General features: G+C 48.6%; 1 protein-coding gene across 3 annotated transcripts in view; it reads left to right on the top strand.

The window, feature by feature from the left end:
• The first annotated feature begins 5466 nt into the window (after positions 1-5466).
• KIAA0513 (KIAA0513 ortholog) overlaps positions 5467-14278 on the top strand; it is a 52041-nt gene continuing 43229 nt past the window's right edge. The window contains exon 1 of one of the 3 annotated variants that reach the window (XM_040253969.1): positions 5467-5610. The gene's annotated coding sequence lies outside the window, so the exon portion shown is untranslated. Of the gene's footprint in view, positions 5611-7357; positions 11556-14278 lie in introns of those variants that run through there. The other 2 variants (XM_040253971.1, XM_040253970.1) reach the window with 2 other exon arrangements.

Here is a 14278-nt window from a genome sequence, read left to right as displayed (position 1 = left end):
CCCAAGTGCCGCAATAATACCCAGTACAGCCAAATAAATAAATAAATAAAATTTAAACCTATAGAATGGAACTTCCCTCATGGTCCAGTGGTTAAGAATCCACTTTCCAGGGCAGGGGACATGGGTTCGATCCCTGGCCTGGGAACTAAGATCCTGTGTGCTGGAAGGCAATTAAGCCTGCACGTGCCACAGCTACTGAATCCCTTCACCACAACGAAAGATCCCTAGGTCTGCAGCTAAGACCTGATGCTGCCAAATAAATTAAAAAGAAAAAACCTATAGAGTTAGAAATAGCTTAAAGCAAAGAAAAAGATCCATAGACCCAGATAATCCAAGGGTGTGCACGACAACACCTAGTTGTCCATTGAAGACACACAATAATTTTGTGACCCATTTCAAAGTCTTTCACAAAAAAGACTTGTAATTCTCCTCAGCCCCCACACTTGTATGGGCTTGTTTACTGTAACTTGAAAATTGCGCTGTTGCTAAAGGAAATAGCATGATGAAATCATTCATTAAAAATATCTAACAGGATGACAGCAGTTGACAAAAACAATTCAACTCTTATCAAGGATTTTCATCTCTTTCTCAACAGACTTGGTATGTGGTCTTCTGCAAGTCATTTCCCTTCTCTAAGCCTCAGCTTTTTTTTAATCTCTAAAAAAATATAAGATTAGACTTGATTTCTAAGGTTTCTTCCTATTTTGAGACTGTGGTTCAACACACTTTTTTGGGGGTCTCTCCTTGATTTCATAAGGCCCATGGAACCAAACACCTACCCTTGGCGTCCTCACAGGAATGAGGACATCTCAGCTCCAGGATCAGTTCTGTGTATCCATCAGGAGATAGTGTGCAGCTAGCCATTCATCCCACGAAGTAGTTCTTTTAAAGTGGAGCCTCTGTTCAACCACATGAAAAGATGCTCAGCCTCATTCAAAGTAAAAGGAATGAATCCAGATTTAAGAGTATCAAGAGATCCCATTTTTCACCTAGTCAGTTGATGAACATTAAAGTTTGGTGATTCTGTGTGTTGGCCAGGAAGACCAAATTGGTGCAATTGGCACTTTATTCAGCTCTTTGCAGAGCAAGATAGAAGTATGAATCACAAAAATTTAATTGTATTTACCCTTTGACCCAACTCAGTGATTTATCCTCCAGATAGAGTCCCTCATGCACACAAAGATGTTTGTACTCCAGTATTTATAGTAGAATGTTTGTGGAAGCATAAAAATGCATCGCCCTATATGCTGTCAGTATATTAAGTAGAGTATGTTATACATACGAATGGAATACTGTGCAGTGATATTTGAGGTATATTAACTCTGTGGTGTCAGTTCAGTTCAGTTGCTCAGTCATGTCCAACTCTTTGCGATCCCATGGACTGCAGCACACCAGGCTTCCCTGTCTATCACCAACTAACTATGGTGTAAAACTGTATTTGAAAAAGACGATCTGGGGCATATCCACTTTTGTATATACAATCCCTGGGAAAATATACAAGGAATAGGTTTGTAACTTGTTAGGTTTGTAAACCATGTATCCATTTTAAAATACACAGAAATTTAAAATAAATGAGACAACCCAGTGGAACAATTGGCAAAACAATTGAACAGGTACTTCACAGAAGAAAATCCAAACATGAAAAAAATGCTCATTTTCGTTAGTAATCAGGGAAATGCAAACTTCAACCACAATGAAATACTATTTACACACCCACTCGAATGGCTAACATGAAAAACACCAAGTGCTGGTAAGCACGCAGAGAAGCTGGGGCTTCCATCCATTTCACTGCTGGGGGCAGGAATGCGATTGTTAAACCACCCCACAGGACCGTTAGGAGTGTCTGCTGAAGACAGATCGAAAGACTTGTGATAGAAGGGTCCCACAGTACACACTACAGCATCGTTCATGGATATTCGGGTTGTTTGCAGTTTGGGGCTAGAATGTAGTATACCCATACAGTGAAATAGAATACAGAATGAAAGTGCACACTACACACAAGTAAGTCTCACAAATAGGATGTTGAATAAAAGTTCAAAATTGGGCAAAACTGACCTTTGGTATAGGAAGACAGGGCAGGGCTGTGATTACCACGGTAGTAAGGATGCTAGGGGCCTAGTAATATTTTATTTCTTGAGCTGGGTGCTGGTTGTATGACTGCACACTTGGTAAAAATTCAGCTTTGTACATTTATGATTTGTATGCTGGTACTTTAACAGTGGGAGAGAAATAGACTTCCAAGGGCTGTACGGTGTAAAAATCAGAAATTTCCTCAGAAGGGAGTTTGGGTGGTTTCTTATTTTTACCACTGAGATTGTGATGTTGAATGCATCAGCCAGATCAGGGAAGCCAGAAGGCTGGAGCTCTCCAACCCAAGGTGTTGAACAAGGCCCAGGAAGTCTAAACAACCCAAAGTGGTGTGACACATTCCTGAATTCCTTTTCACTGGGTCACCTCACCTCCAGCTGCAGGTAGAGCCCTCAGGGGCAGCGGGCCTGTGCCTTGGGCTCTGTGTTCCCTGGAATCTCAAGCTGGCCCTCTCTTGCCCTTCAGTGTGTCTTCCTCCCCGGCACATTATCAAAAATTCCTCCTGCTCTCCCATTCCTGCGACAGTGCAATACGCAGCAATGAATGAATGAATGAACATGTCACGGTTGGCCCCTTGTTCAGATGAAGAAACAGGCCCACTGAGTTTAAGGAGTGTGCTGAGGGTCATACAACTGGGAGAGGAGCTCATAGCCTCCCGCTCCTGAAGCACTCTCTACAGGAAGAAACGTGTATACACATGGCTGATTCATTTTGTTGTGCAGCAGCAGAAACTAACAGCATTGTAAAGCAATGATACTCAAAAAAAAAAAAAAAAGATACTAAGGAAAAAAACCTGAAAAAAAGAACTTGATCTGAGAATGAAGCCCACCTCAAAGGGAAGCAGTCAAGGAGAGAGAGACAAGACCAAGTTCTGATGATGTCACTTGGCCCCTGGATCCTGCTGGGCCAACCCCAGAACTTTTCAGTCATGTAAGCCACTGTATTCCTATTACCACTTTTTTTTTTTTGGGGGGGGGGGTTGTGCCTTGAGGGATGCAGGACTCCAGTTCCCCCACCTGAAGTCAAACCCACACCCCCTGCAGTGGAAGTTCAGTCTTAACCACTGGACCACCAGGAAAGTCCCTATATTCCCTCTTTTTGAAAAACCAGTTCGCCTGGACTTTTGTCACTTACACATTTACATTGTGGTAAATATACGTCCCAGGTCCAAATACACTAGTTCTATCATATTTCCTCGAATTACCAGTATAGATTTCATATCTTGAAATCTCATGGTTAACCCAGCATGACTTGATCTTTGCCACTGGTGCTTCCTCTTCCGAGGGGTCATAGATGTTTTTCATGAGTCATCTGTCCTGAATGTTTCCCAGGCCCAGTGTCTAGTTCACTGGTCTGTGGTTTGCAGACTTTACTTTCTTCCCCTTTTTAAGTAAAATGGCCATGTCATGTGCTTCTCTCCAACGTTCTGGCAAGTTCACAAGATCTTTTATGAAGTTTGGAGAAATAGGTGAATCTCTTGAGGACAAATGATATTTCCCCCAAATGGAGTCTGACCCTGAATGAACCCTCATTTTCCAATTTTCCTGAACAGTTGGTATCACCAGAGTGAAAACAAGGCTGCAAGAGTCTACTCCTGGTGCTGGGTTCACTCACTGAACCAAAGGAGGACTTCCTCCAGTGGCAGATATGACCCTCCTCCATTCCATACAGTCTTCATGATGGTCTTGTAGCCTGTGGGACGCCCCCCATCTGTAGTGAATGAACGCCGTCTTACACTTCTCTGAATTCACACGAAGCTTAAAATACCCAGAGATCTGGTTTCTCACAAATGATGACTACATGGAGCTGGCCATGCAAATTGGAAATGGACCAGAAGCAGCTGAGGTGCTGAAGGCCCCACGCCTATTGTAGAACCACAGCTCCCAGCTCTTTCCTTCCCGTTGGTTCTTTAAACTTTCCCAAGCAAGTCTTAACAGGCCGCTTTCCCAGGGACCAGCAGCTCCATGTGTGGGGCACAAGAAAGTCACTTGACCGTCAATCCACAGGCCGTCTTTTCTTCTAAGTGGCAGAACTCCAGTTCCTCCTGCCTAACTCCTAGGACTTGAGAGAACAACCCCCACCCCAGTTTTCTGAAGCTGACACTCTGCCCTAGTTCAGATGCCAGGGCATTTATTTAAAGGTAGGGCTTTATTAGGGCTTCCCTGGGTAAAGAATCTGCCTGCCAGTGCCGGAGATGTGGGTTCGATCCTTGGGTCAGAAAGATACCCTGAAGGAAATGGTGACCCATTCCAGTATTCTTGCCAGGGAAATCCCATGGACAGGGGAGCCTGGAGGGCTGCAGTCCACGGGGTCGAAAAGAGTTGGACACAGCTTAGTTACCCAACCCAAAGGCGCTCTATAGCTCTGCAGTGTAGCTCTGGAACTGTCTTCAGAGAATTTGCAGTATCAGAATTCACAGTCTGTTTCACTAGGTGCTAGAACCAAGCTTGCCATAACCCCAAGATTTTTGGGAGGGGGGTGTCCATTTACATTCCTATGCTTGCTCTTGAACTGAAAAATCTTCCAGATATATGTATATGTATGACTGAGTCGCTTTGCTGTCCACCCAAAACTGTCACAACACTGTTAATCAGCTACTCCAATATAAAATAAAAAGCTTTTTAAAAAAAATAAGTGTCCGAAGCACACATATTTTTTTTACCTTTTGTGGTTTTGGTTTGTTCTTTTGAAGAGATGTGGAAGAAACCCAAGCCGGACAGCCCGAAAATTGTGTTTACTGTATCTGGTGAAAAGATGCTGATGGGCGTAGGAGTTCTGGAGCAGAAAGTGGAATCCATCAGCTTTTTAAGATGCCCCGTTTAAAAAAAAAATCAATCGGCCTCACAGTGCCCTTCCGTTTCATACATCCTTGCCTGACTTGTTTCACAAGTACTTTCCTTAAAGTCAAGGCTTCAGCCTAACTGAAACAGGCGAGCAGGAAATGGCATAAGGGGACACTTGTCTTAAAGGTGCGGACACAAGGGCGGGGTAGCAACCCGAATCACGTTATACTCCCTTCCCGGGCTCCCCCACCTCCAGAATCACCAAATAATCCACTCATCTGTCCGCAGAACGGCCTGCATCCACCCCCCACCCCACAGCTCTGGTAGGCCCGGGAGAACACTCTAGTTTTTTGAGCAGATCCAGGAAACGTCGTTGCGGCGACCTTCTGTTAAAGGTCCCCAAGAGTGCTCCCAGGGGCAGGGGAGCACGCCTGCATCCGAAAGGCGGCCCCAGCCAGGAGCGAGCCGGGGCCGGCGGGGCCCGAGAGCCTCGGAGCGTCGGGCGCAGGTGGCGGCCCCACCCCAGCAAGTGACGCCGCTTCCGGGCCGCACCGCGCCTGCGCAGTCCGGGCTTGGGGCGGGGGGTGGCGGGCCCGGGCTGCTGACTGACAGCTCGCGCGGGCCGGCGCCTCAGAAGGACACGGCTCCGGGGCCGGCGCAGTGGCCGCACAGCCGAGCCCGAAGGCGCCCGCCCGCGCTCTGGCTCCCGGGCCCGCCCGGCTGGCCAACCCCCGCCGCGGTGAGAGGGGCGGGGGGCCCGCTGGCGCCCGTGAGGGGGACGGCGTACCGGGCTCTGTGGGCGGCGCGGGGACTCGCTCTCCGAGGGGCGACAGCCGGAGCGCCCGGGGACCGGCGGGTGAGGGGTGGTCGGGTGGGGGCCGGGGCCCCGGGGGGCTCTGCGGGGTCGGCCTCGGCTCGCGCTGAGGTGAGGAAACGGAAAGAGGGGGCCAAGAGCCCACCTTGTGGGGAGCGGGGCGCTCCCTGGGGGCTGGGGGAGCTGGAAAAGGTGTCCCCATCGCTGGCGGCTGACCGTGTCGCCAGGTGGCTTAGGAACGGAGCCGGTTCCCCAGTTCTGGGGGAGGAACCCCTCCGCTCCTGGACGAGCGTGCCGGGAAGGGGCTTCCTCGAACCGGGATGGGGGAGACTCTTGGTGAGCTGTGCTGCGTGCTGGGCTTTAAGTTTGCTGCCCCTCTGCTTCTGAGGTGGCAGCGGGGGCGGTATGGGGGCACAGGAGAAGGGCTCGGCCCGCCTCCCCGGGGCCCCCTCTCCGCGGTGGTCGGGAGCAAGAGGAGCTTTGCCGCGGGGCCGTGTAGAGCAGCTGTGTAGAGCAGCTGGTTCAGGGTGGCCTGGCCCAGGGTCTTGGAAAGGACAGGATGGGGGATTTTCTGGAGCTGGGTGCGAATTTCGCCTTGCATGGGGTCTGGGCTTCCCTGGGTTGTAGGTTGATTGCGTTTGGGAGGAGGAAGAGGACTTAGGGACTGGCCAGCTCCTGTGACTCTGGGTAAGTGTGAGGCCAGGGTGCCAGCCTGCAGACTGGGCAGGAGCTCACCTCTGAGCTGGCACAGGTGAGGAGCTTGACGTGCAGCTTGACTCGCTGGGGTGAGTAAATGATAGAGGCAAGCTGACAGCTGTCAGGGAGCAGGCCACCCTCCAGACCATTGTCACCTAGAGCTGAGGTTTGGAGCTCATTTGATTCGAGGCACCCCCTCCCTCAACCTAAACCAGGACAACCAGGATGCTTAACACTGAATTAAGCAAAGAAAAAAAATTCAGGTGTATTACGCGTGAGTACTTCTTTCCATCTTTCCGTGGTTCTGTTTGGAAGTGTGTGTTTTCCCCTTGTTCCTTCTCTCCCTTGGGCTGTCACTGGCTTTTATTTCCACTTGGTGCAGAAATAGGACTGCTTACGCATTTGAAGCACAGGGTGATCGGCTATTGAGATCAGCTCACAATGAGAAAGTTGATTCATGAGGTTCTTTTTCCATTAAAGAGATGAATATGGCTGAGGACTCAAGCATATGCACTTTACTGAGCGGATTATCTCTAACTTCTCAATTGGTTCTGGAATACAGTCTTCCGTCTTTGTCTTTTGTATGGCTTGTGTGGGTTAATGTGAAGATAGTTTGTATTATTTGAGAACACAGCAATTAAGGCCAATGAAAAACTACTCAGTGACCTGAATAAATCACAAACCTTAAATAATTCGCTACAGATTTCCAGACAGTGCAGAATATCCACAGATACTAGACATGGTCCTTTTTGCATGACAATAACTTTGGTTCTTTGATGGTAAATTGCTTTAGGATGGCCCCAAATGGCTCTGAGGGGCTTCTCAGGTGGCTCATTGGTAAGGAATCTGCCTGCCAGTGCAGAAGACACGGGTTCAATTCTTGGTCCAGGAAGATCCCCTGAAGAAGGAAATGGCAACCCACTGCAGTATTCTTCCCTGGAGAACCTCATGGACAGAGGAGCCTGGCAGGGTACAGTCCATGGGGTTGCAAAGAGTCAGACACGACTGAGCAGCAACAAAATGGCTCTGAGAGCACATTTTTTAGGACAGTTTTTCAGAAAGGTTTAAGGTGAAATGAGTCATCATGCTACCTGCCTCTGTCTCTCTTCCCTTCTCTCAAAAGAAAATAATCAGGTGAAAAGAAACATCAAAAGCAGCCTAGGAAGAGAGAAAGTCAGGGAAAGTCAACCCATATGACATGCAAAGGGAGGAGTAAAAATCCTTATTGCCAATGATAACCCCTCACTTTTACACCACTGAGTAATTTGCAAAGGGCTCTCACATGCAGGATCTTAACTGATCTTCATAAATGTCACAGATGAGGAAACTAAGGCTGAATGGCTTGCTCATGGTCACTTAGCTAGTAGGAGCAAAGCAGAGTGTTAAGCCTACCTGTCTGACCCCAGATGTGGTGGCCCATCACCGCTCTGCTGAGCAGGATGCAGGATGCGGGCCAATGATGGACACATCCCAGGGCCCGGGGATTCCCAGCATCCCTGTCTCCACTGCTTTCCCTGCTTGCTAAGGCAGCATGACTCTCAAGCGTAGATGCTTTCCACCACTTCCTTCTACCCCAGGCTTGAGCGTCTGCATGTACTCAGATTTGTTTATAGGTCCTTGAGAAACCTAATGGGAAGTATGATTGCAGGGAGTGTGTTTTGCTCAAGTGCTCAGAGTTTCCTAATAGTCTAGGTGTCTTCAGCCATGTGATGCAACAGACCCAGGCAATTCTAGGGAAACTTGCCATAATCGTTTTCCTTGTCCTCCACCCAGAAGAAAAATGCAGTGGTTGTGAAACCTGAGGAGTTGACCCAGTACTTTTGTTTGTTTTATCCAGTTTTTTTTATACATGGCATTGTTTGCGTTATGGTGATGCCTTTTTTTTTTCCCCTTTCCTCTTTAAAGAGGGCACAGCTGTTCTCATTAGGGAAGAATAAGCTTGAATCCCATTTTCTAGCTCTGAGCATCTAGATCTGAAAAAGGACACCAGAGGAGGTTATCTGAGTGTGTTTCAGCAGGTTAGTTGTACAAAACAAATTTTAAAAAAGTCAAGGCAGTCTGGGGCGCATCAGTGGCTGTGTAGATCTGGAATGACAAAGGTGAAAGTTCTCGTGTTGAGGAGCACGGGCTTCAGTCATTGTGGCTTGCAGGCTCCGTTGCTCAGCAGCATATGGAATCTTCCTAGACCAAGGATTGAACCTGTGTCCCCTGAATTGGCAGGCAGATTCTTAGCCACTGTACCACCAGGGAAGTCCCAGAGTGATTTAAAACAAAAACAACTTTGAATCAAATCATGTCTCTCCCCAGTGACATCTCATTAGTCTTGGGATCAGATGCAAGCTTCTTACCTGGGCCCACTCTGCAAGGACTGTCTGACCTTCCTTGTTGCTCCAGCTTCATCAGTTGCTACTCCCTCCCTCAACAAAAGTCCCTCTTTCTTTCTGGGCCTTGACTGGATCTAACTTGCTCTGTCTCAGGGCCTTTGCACTGGCTCTTCCTCCAGCCAGATTCTCCTGTGGCTGACTCCTTGTCATTCAGGTCACTGGTCCAGTGTCACAAGCTTAGTGGGAGCTCCCCTAACAATTTAAATAATTTCATCCTGGTCCCCAACCCACTTTGCTCACGTTGTATTGGTTTACTTTCATCATTGGTATCAGAAATGGCCATATGTGTATGTACTTTTAGTGCCGGCTCCCCGTTTAACATCGCATCAACAGTGCCCCAAAGAGTGCCTGACATGTAGTAGGTGCTCAATAAATATTTGCTAAATGAATGATTTTTATAACAGATCTTGTCAAAGATAAGAGGGATTGCTGCATTGGTAGATAATAACTTAGTCTTCTCTTACTAGAGACAGCCATCCCTAGGCTGGTCAGCTGACTGTCAGGCCACAGAATTTTAAGCTTTAGACAGACAGTAAAACCAGATCAGTTTATGAGTCTCCTAGGGCTGCTGTAACAAAGTACCACAAACTGGGGGATTTTAAGGAAGAGATAATTATTCTCTTACAGATCAGGAGACAAGACGTGCAAAATCAAGGTGTCAGCAGGGTTGGTTCCTTCTTGGGGTCTCAGAGGCAGTATCTGTTCCTGTCCCCCTCTCAGCCTCTGGGGGTTTCCAGCCACCCTTTCTGTTCCTTGGCTTGCAGCTGCATGACCCCCATCCCTGCTTCTCTGGTCACATGACCTTCTCCCTGTGTGGCTGTGTATATGTATGTGTGTTTTCACAATATCTTCCCTTTGTGTGTGTCTCCCTGTCTCTTCTTATAAGGACACCAATCAAATTGGATTTGGGGCCCAACCTATTCCATTATGACTTTATGATTTAAAAAAAAAATGTTCATTTAGTTGGCTGCACCAGGTCTTAGTTTCAGCATGCAGGATATTTAGTTGTGGCATGTGGGATCTAGAACCTGGGCCCCCTGCATTGGGAACACAGAGTCTTAGCCACTGGACCACCAGGGAGGTCCCTCAGCATCTCTTTCCATGGTTCAGTTCATGGAATGCTCAAAGCATAACACCTTCTAACTTTGAGATCCAGTAACATTTTACGGGGTAAAACTGGGAGGAGGGGGTTATTTTTCGGGCTAATGACATGGATTTGGATGTTTGTGGCGAAAGTATTTGTGATCCTTACAACTTGCAACGTACAGCTTGTGCTCTAGGTGTGTCCCGGGTGAGGAGAGGGAGGGTCTGACTCATAGAGTGACTTGCGCAGGGTCATCCAGGACCACACGAACCTCCCGACTGACTGCAGAGCCCGTGGCCTCTCCCCATAACCGCTGGTGGCTAGGTCTCCCTGGTGGCTCCAGCCCAGGGCAGGATGCGGAGTTTCCCTGACAGCTCCAGAGGGCCCTCGGGGGATGACTGCTCCCTTGGCGCACTTCTGTCCCCGTCCTGTGGCGGAGGGTTGGTCCCTGATGGTGAGATAAACGGTGCCGCTGGACATGATGTTCCCGTGTCAGGCCTCGCGCAGCCGGTCGGAGCTGGAGGCCACAACGTCAGAAGAGTCACATTTTTCTTTTGTGGGACTTTCCCAGTGATTCTGAGGGGCTTTTAAGTAAGCCTTTGAGAATTCTGAGCTTCAGTGTCTCAGATTTTGACCCTGAAAAAGGTTCAGAAAAAGGGCCATGCAGGAGTTGCTAGAAAAACTTGTGAAAGGGCCTGGTAAGTGGAGAGTGGGGTTGACGGTGGTGAGAGCAGGGCAGCCTGTGAGCAGAGCGGCCAATGTAACCTGTCCCTTTGCCTTCAGATGTCTTTTTATTGCTGGCTTTGTCTCACCCAGATACCCAATACCCACCCCTCCCCTATTTAATTTTTTGTTGGCTGGGTAATTCATGCAGATGGTACAAAACTCAAATGATACGGGAGGATGTCCAGGGAAAAGTGATTTCTGTCTCTACCTCCCCTCCCTGGCTTCCGTCTCCTTCCCAGCGACACCATCTCTGCCCATTTATGTGTCTCTTTGCAGAGACTGGATGTCCTTTAATGTCCCCAAGTGCCACCCCGACCCCCACCCCACATCATCCCACACACTGCACTCCCATCCTGACTTTTCATGCCTCTTGCCTTTTCAGAACCCTTGCTGTGGGGACCTGTTAGGCTGGTCTGTTCCCAGGTGCTGAGAACTGATGGGAACACCTCTGCCGAGAGTTTTAAATTTAGAAGGGAGATGCTTAGAAAAATAGGAATCTGTAATGGTAGAGCGTGGGGCCTTCAGGGAGGAGTGTGGGAGCAGAGCTTGTATTTGTGGGTTCTTATCCAGTGCCTTGAACTTCAGGGTTAGCCCTAGTGAGGAGGCCTGTGTGCCTCCCATCACAGCCTGTGAGAGCAGCGCTGGCTCTCAGGTTCACGCAGGTCCGGTCCAAGTACCACACTGTGTTTGCAGCTCATCTCTCCCGTTTCCTGGTCTGGGGTGGGGCCCATCCTCCATGTTTTGCGCACAGTTTGGTGGTATCTTCATAGCTTTCAAAAGGCAGTGTGGTCCCAGCGTGGCACACAGGGTGACACTTCATGTCCCGTGACAGAGGAGGGACGTCATGGAAGAAAAGCCTCTCATCCTTGGGGCCTTCTGGGCTCATTCTGGAAACGTCCTTCCGCCTCTGAAGATGCAAAGTGAATGATCAAGACACATTGCACTGTGGGAATCATCTCCACCAAAAGCTGAAAGAAATGGTAAATCTGGAGGGGAAAAAAAGAGAGTCAAGGGGCTTGTTTTTTCTCCTCATTACTGAATCCATGTATGGAAGCTTGTGCTGGGTGCGGGCCGTCTTCCCAAGGGCCAACCTTTCACAGACAGGTGTGCTCCGAGGCCTTTGCATCCCAGCCAGGCATGACTCAGAGCCGATGACTCACTGGTGGCAGTGATGACCAACAAGCAGGGGAAAAGGAGAATCTAGAAAGAGCAGCCCAAAGGGAAAATGCCAGAGTTAGTGAGCTTGGAGGGTTACTATTCAGCTGACATCCTTGAGTGAGGGGCTTTGAGGGTGAAACAGGGAAGCTAAGATGCAAAAATAGAGCCCAAGAAAAGTGTGTCGGGGGAAAAGCCTCACAAGAGAAGAAAGCTAAACTGAACTGAAAGTTCATAGTAAATGCCAAGAATGAAGCCAAAGAATTCAGTGAGATCCAACAGTGAAAAGCTTAATTCATGTGGTGATGCACAGGAAATAGGAAACCGATTCACAGAGGGAAGCTGGTCCACTTCCCTCTCTGGAGGGAGGCAGGTTATGCTGGACTTTGAGAAGCAGCAGGATCACTCTCAGGAACCCGAGGCCCGCTCTGGATGATGAAAAAATTTTATTTTCCTGTTGTCGTGGAGCAAAGGTTGTCCACATAATCAAATGTAACATACAGGGAATTAGTAAGACCCTTGTGCCCCATGAAGGAAGCAGCGTCTCGGACTTCCATCTCTCAGGTCACCCCAAGGGGCCAAAACCTGAGGGGTCCCAGGGATTGACCCCTCCCACCCAGTGGTCCTTCTCTGTCCTCACCTGTCCCATCTCTGCACAGTCACCAGAGCGCAGCATCTTTGCACAATTAAAATCAGATCGTGGCATTCCCCTTTGGCAAACCCTCCAGGTCTCTCCCAGTGCTCCTGGGATGAAACCCCGACTCCTTAACTTGGCTCCCAAGCCCCTGCCTAGCAGGTGGCAACCCCACCAGCCTCAACCAGGCCAAGTTCATTCCCACCACAGAGCCTGTGAACTTGCCGTTTGCTGGGGCCGGGCTGCTGGTGGGCAGCCGCACAAACAAGTCAATGAAACAGTCCCAGTTAACTTTAATAGTAGATTTTATTGAATCCAGTATGCCCAGGACATGATCATTGACATATCTAATCAATATAAAAATTGTTAACAAAACAGCTTACATTCTCTTCCTGCACTTAGTCTGGGGTCTGTGTGGTTGGCACATCTCAGTTGGAGTGAATCGCGTTCCCTGGCTCAAGGGCCACACAGGGACAGTGGCTGCAGCCCTATCCCGCTTGTGCTTTTGTTTCATTCATCACTGCACTTACGATGGGGAGCATGCTGCCTCCTGTTTACCTCTCTTCTCTGACTTGAGCACATGCTCCTGGAGGCCTGGACTTGTTTGCCTTGTCCACTTGGCATGGCACCTGACACCCTGTGATGCTCAAGAATGTTTGCTGAGTGATCAAACAAACACATGACCGAACAAATGAACCACATCTCCTTCCTCTTCACATCCCAGAGGCAACTGAATAGTCGTCACTGCCATTTAGAGCCTCCTTCAATCAGGGGAATTTCATGCACAAGGCTTCCTGTTTCTCGTAGGTCTCTAACTGCTTCATATCAGGACTTGGGTATGTCACAGGCCTGTCATGATAGTTCTTTACTGAGCTTATTTGCCGGGTAATGGTGATACTACCAAGAAAAGGATTTTCAAAAGGAAGCAATGAACAGGATTGAGGCTCTGTGGTGTTGTTAGTGCTCAGAGTTAATCTAGATCAGGGATTTCAACTGGGGACCACATCTAGGGACCTTCTGCTCATCACAGCTGGATGGTGCTTCAGGCACCTGTGGGTGGAGGCCAGGGATACTGCCGAGCCCGCAGAACAGCCCCCACTGCCGAGAATTATCCAGCATGTGTGCTGCTGGAGCCCTACTGTCGATCAGCGTGGCTTCCTGTTGGTTGCGTTTCTGAGTTGCCTCTGGTAACGTCAAGGAGGTTATTAGTCTCCAGAAACTTGACAGGTTCTGTGCCAGCCCCGTCTTTTCATTCCCTTGTCTCCCTTTCATGTAAACCCACCCCTACTTAGCATTTCTTTTCCTAAAAGGGCAGACCAAACAGGCACTGCCTCCAGCTAAAGCCTTTGAGATGAAAAAAATGCCGTTCCACGTTTACAGCACGAATTAGAATTCTGCAGGGAAGATGTCTGGAGAAGCCCGTGCTGAGAACTGTGGATCCATGTGCTTTACGCCCATGGAAGCTGTTTGGAAACCTTTGCAGCAAAGCAGAAGCGGAAACCCATTTCTTGCCACCTATCTCGAAGTCACCATCTGCCATCTACATTTTCAAGCAAACAAACAGACATGTACTTACACTCATAAGCAGGACTGCACTGCAGAATCACACCTGTTTCAATTCTTGTTAAATATGAACGCCCCCCAAAATCAGAGAGTTCAGCTCCCATACTGTTGTGGGTAGGAAGAGATTGATGATAAGTTTCAGGTGTACACTTTTAGAGAAGACTTGCAAACATTAAGTGGCGTTGTGCTACTCTTGGTGATCTTTCCCATCAGTCCTCTGACTGGGTCTGAGTAAGTCTGAACATCTGTGTGTGTGTGCACGCGCGTGTGTGTTGGGGATTATTACTCTCTTGCCTGCTGCTTCGTGTGTGTGTGTGTGTGTGTGTGTGTGTGTGTGTGTGTGTGTGTGTG

This window comes from Oryx dammah, unplaced genomic scaffold, assembly GCF_014754425.2.
Source record: "Oryx dammah isolate SB20612 unplaced genomic scaffold, SCBI_Odam_1.1 HiC_scaffold_13, whole genome shotgun sequence".
In the NCBI taxonomy this organism is placed as follows: Eukaryota; Metazoa; Chordata; class Mammalia; order Artiodactyla; family Bovidae; genus Oryx; species Oryx dammah.
The sequence above is the reverse complement of the archived record's forward strand: the minus strand, read 5'-3'. Positions and strand labels throughout refer to the sequence as shown.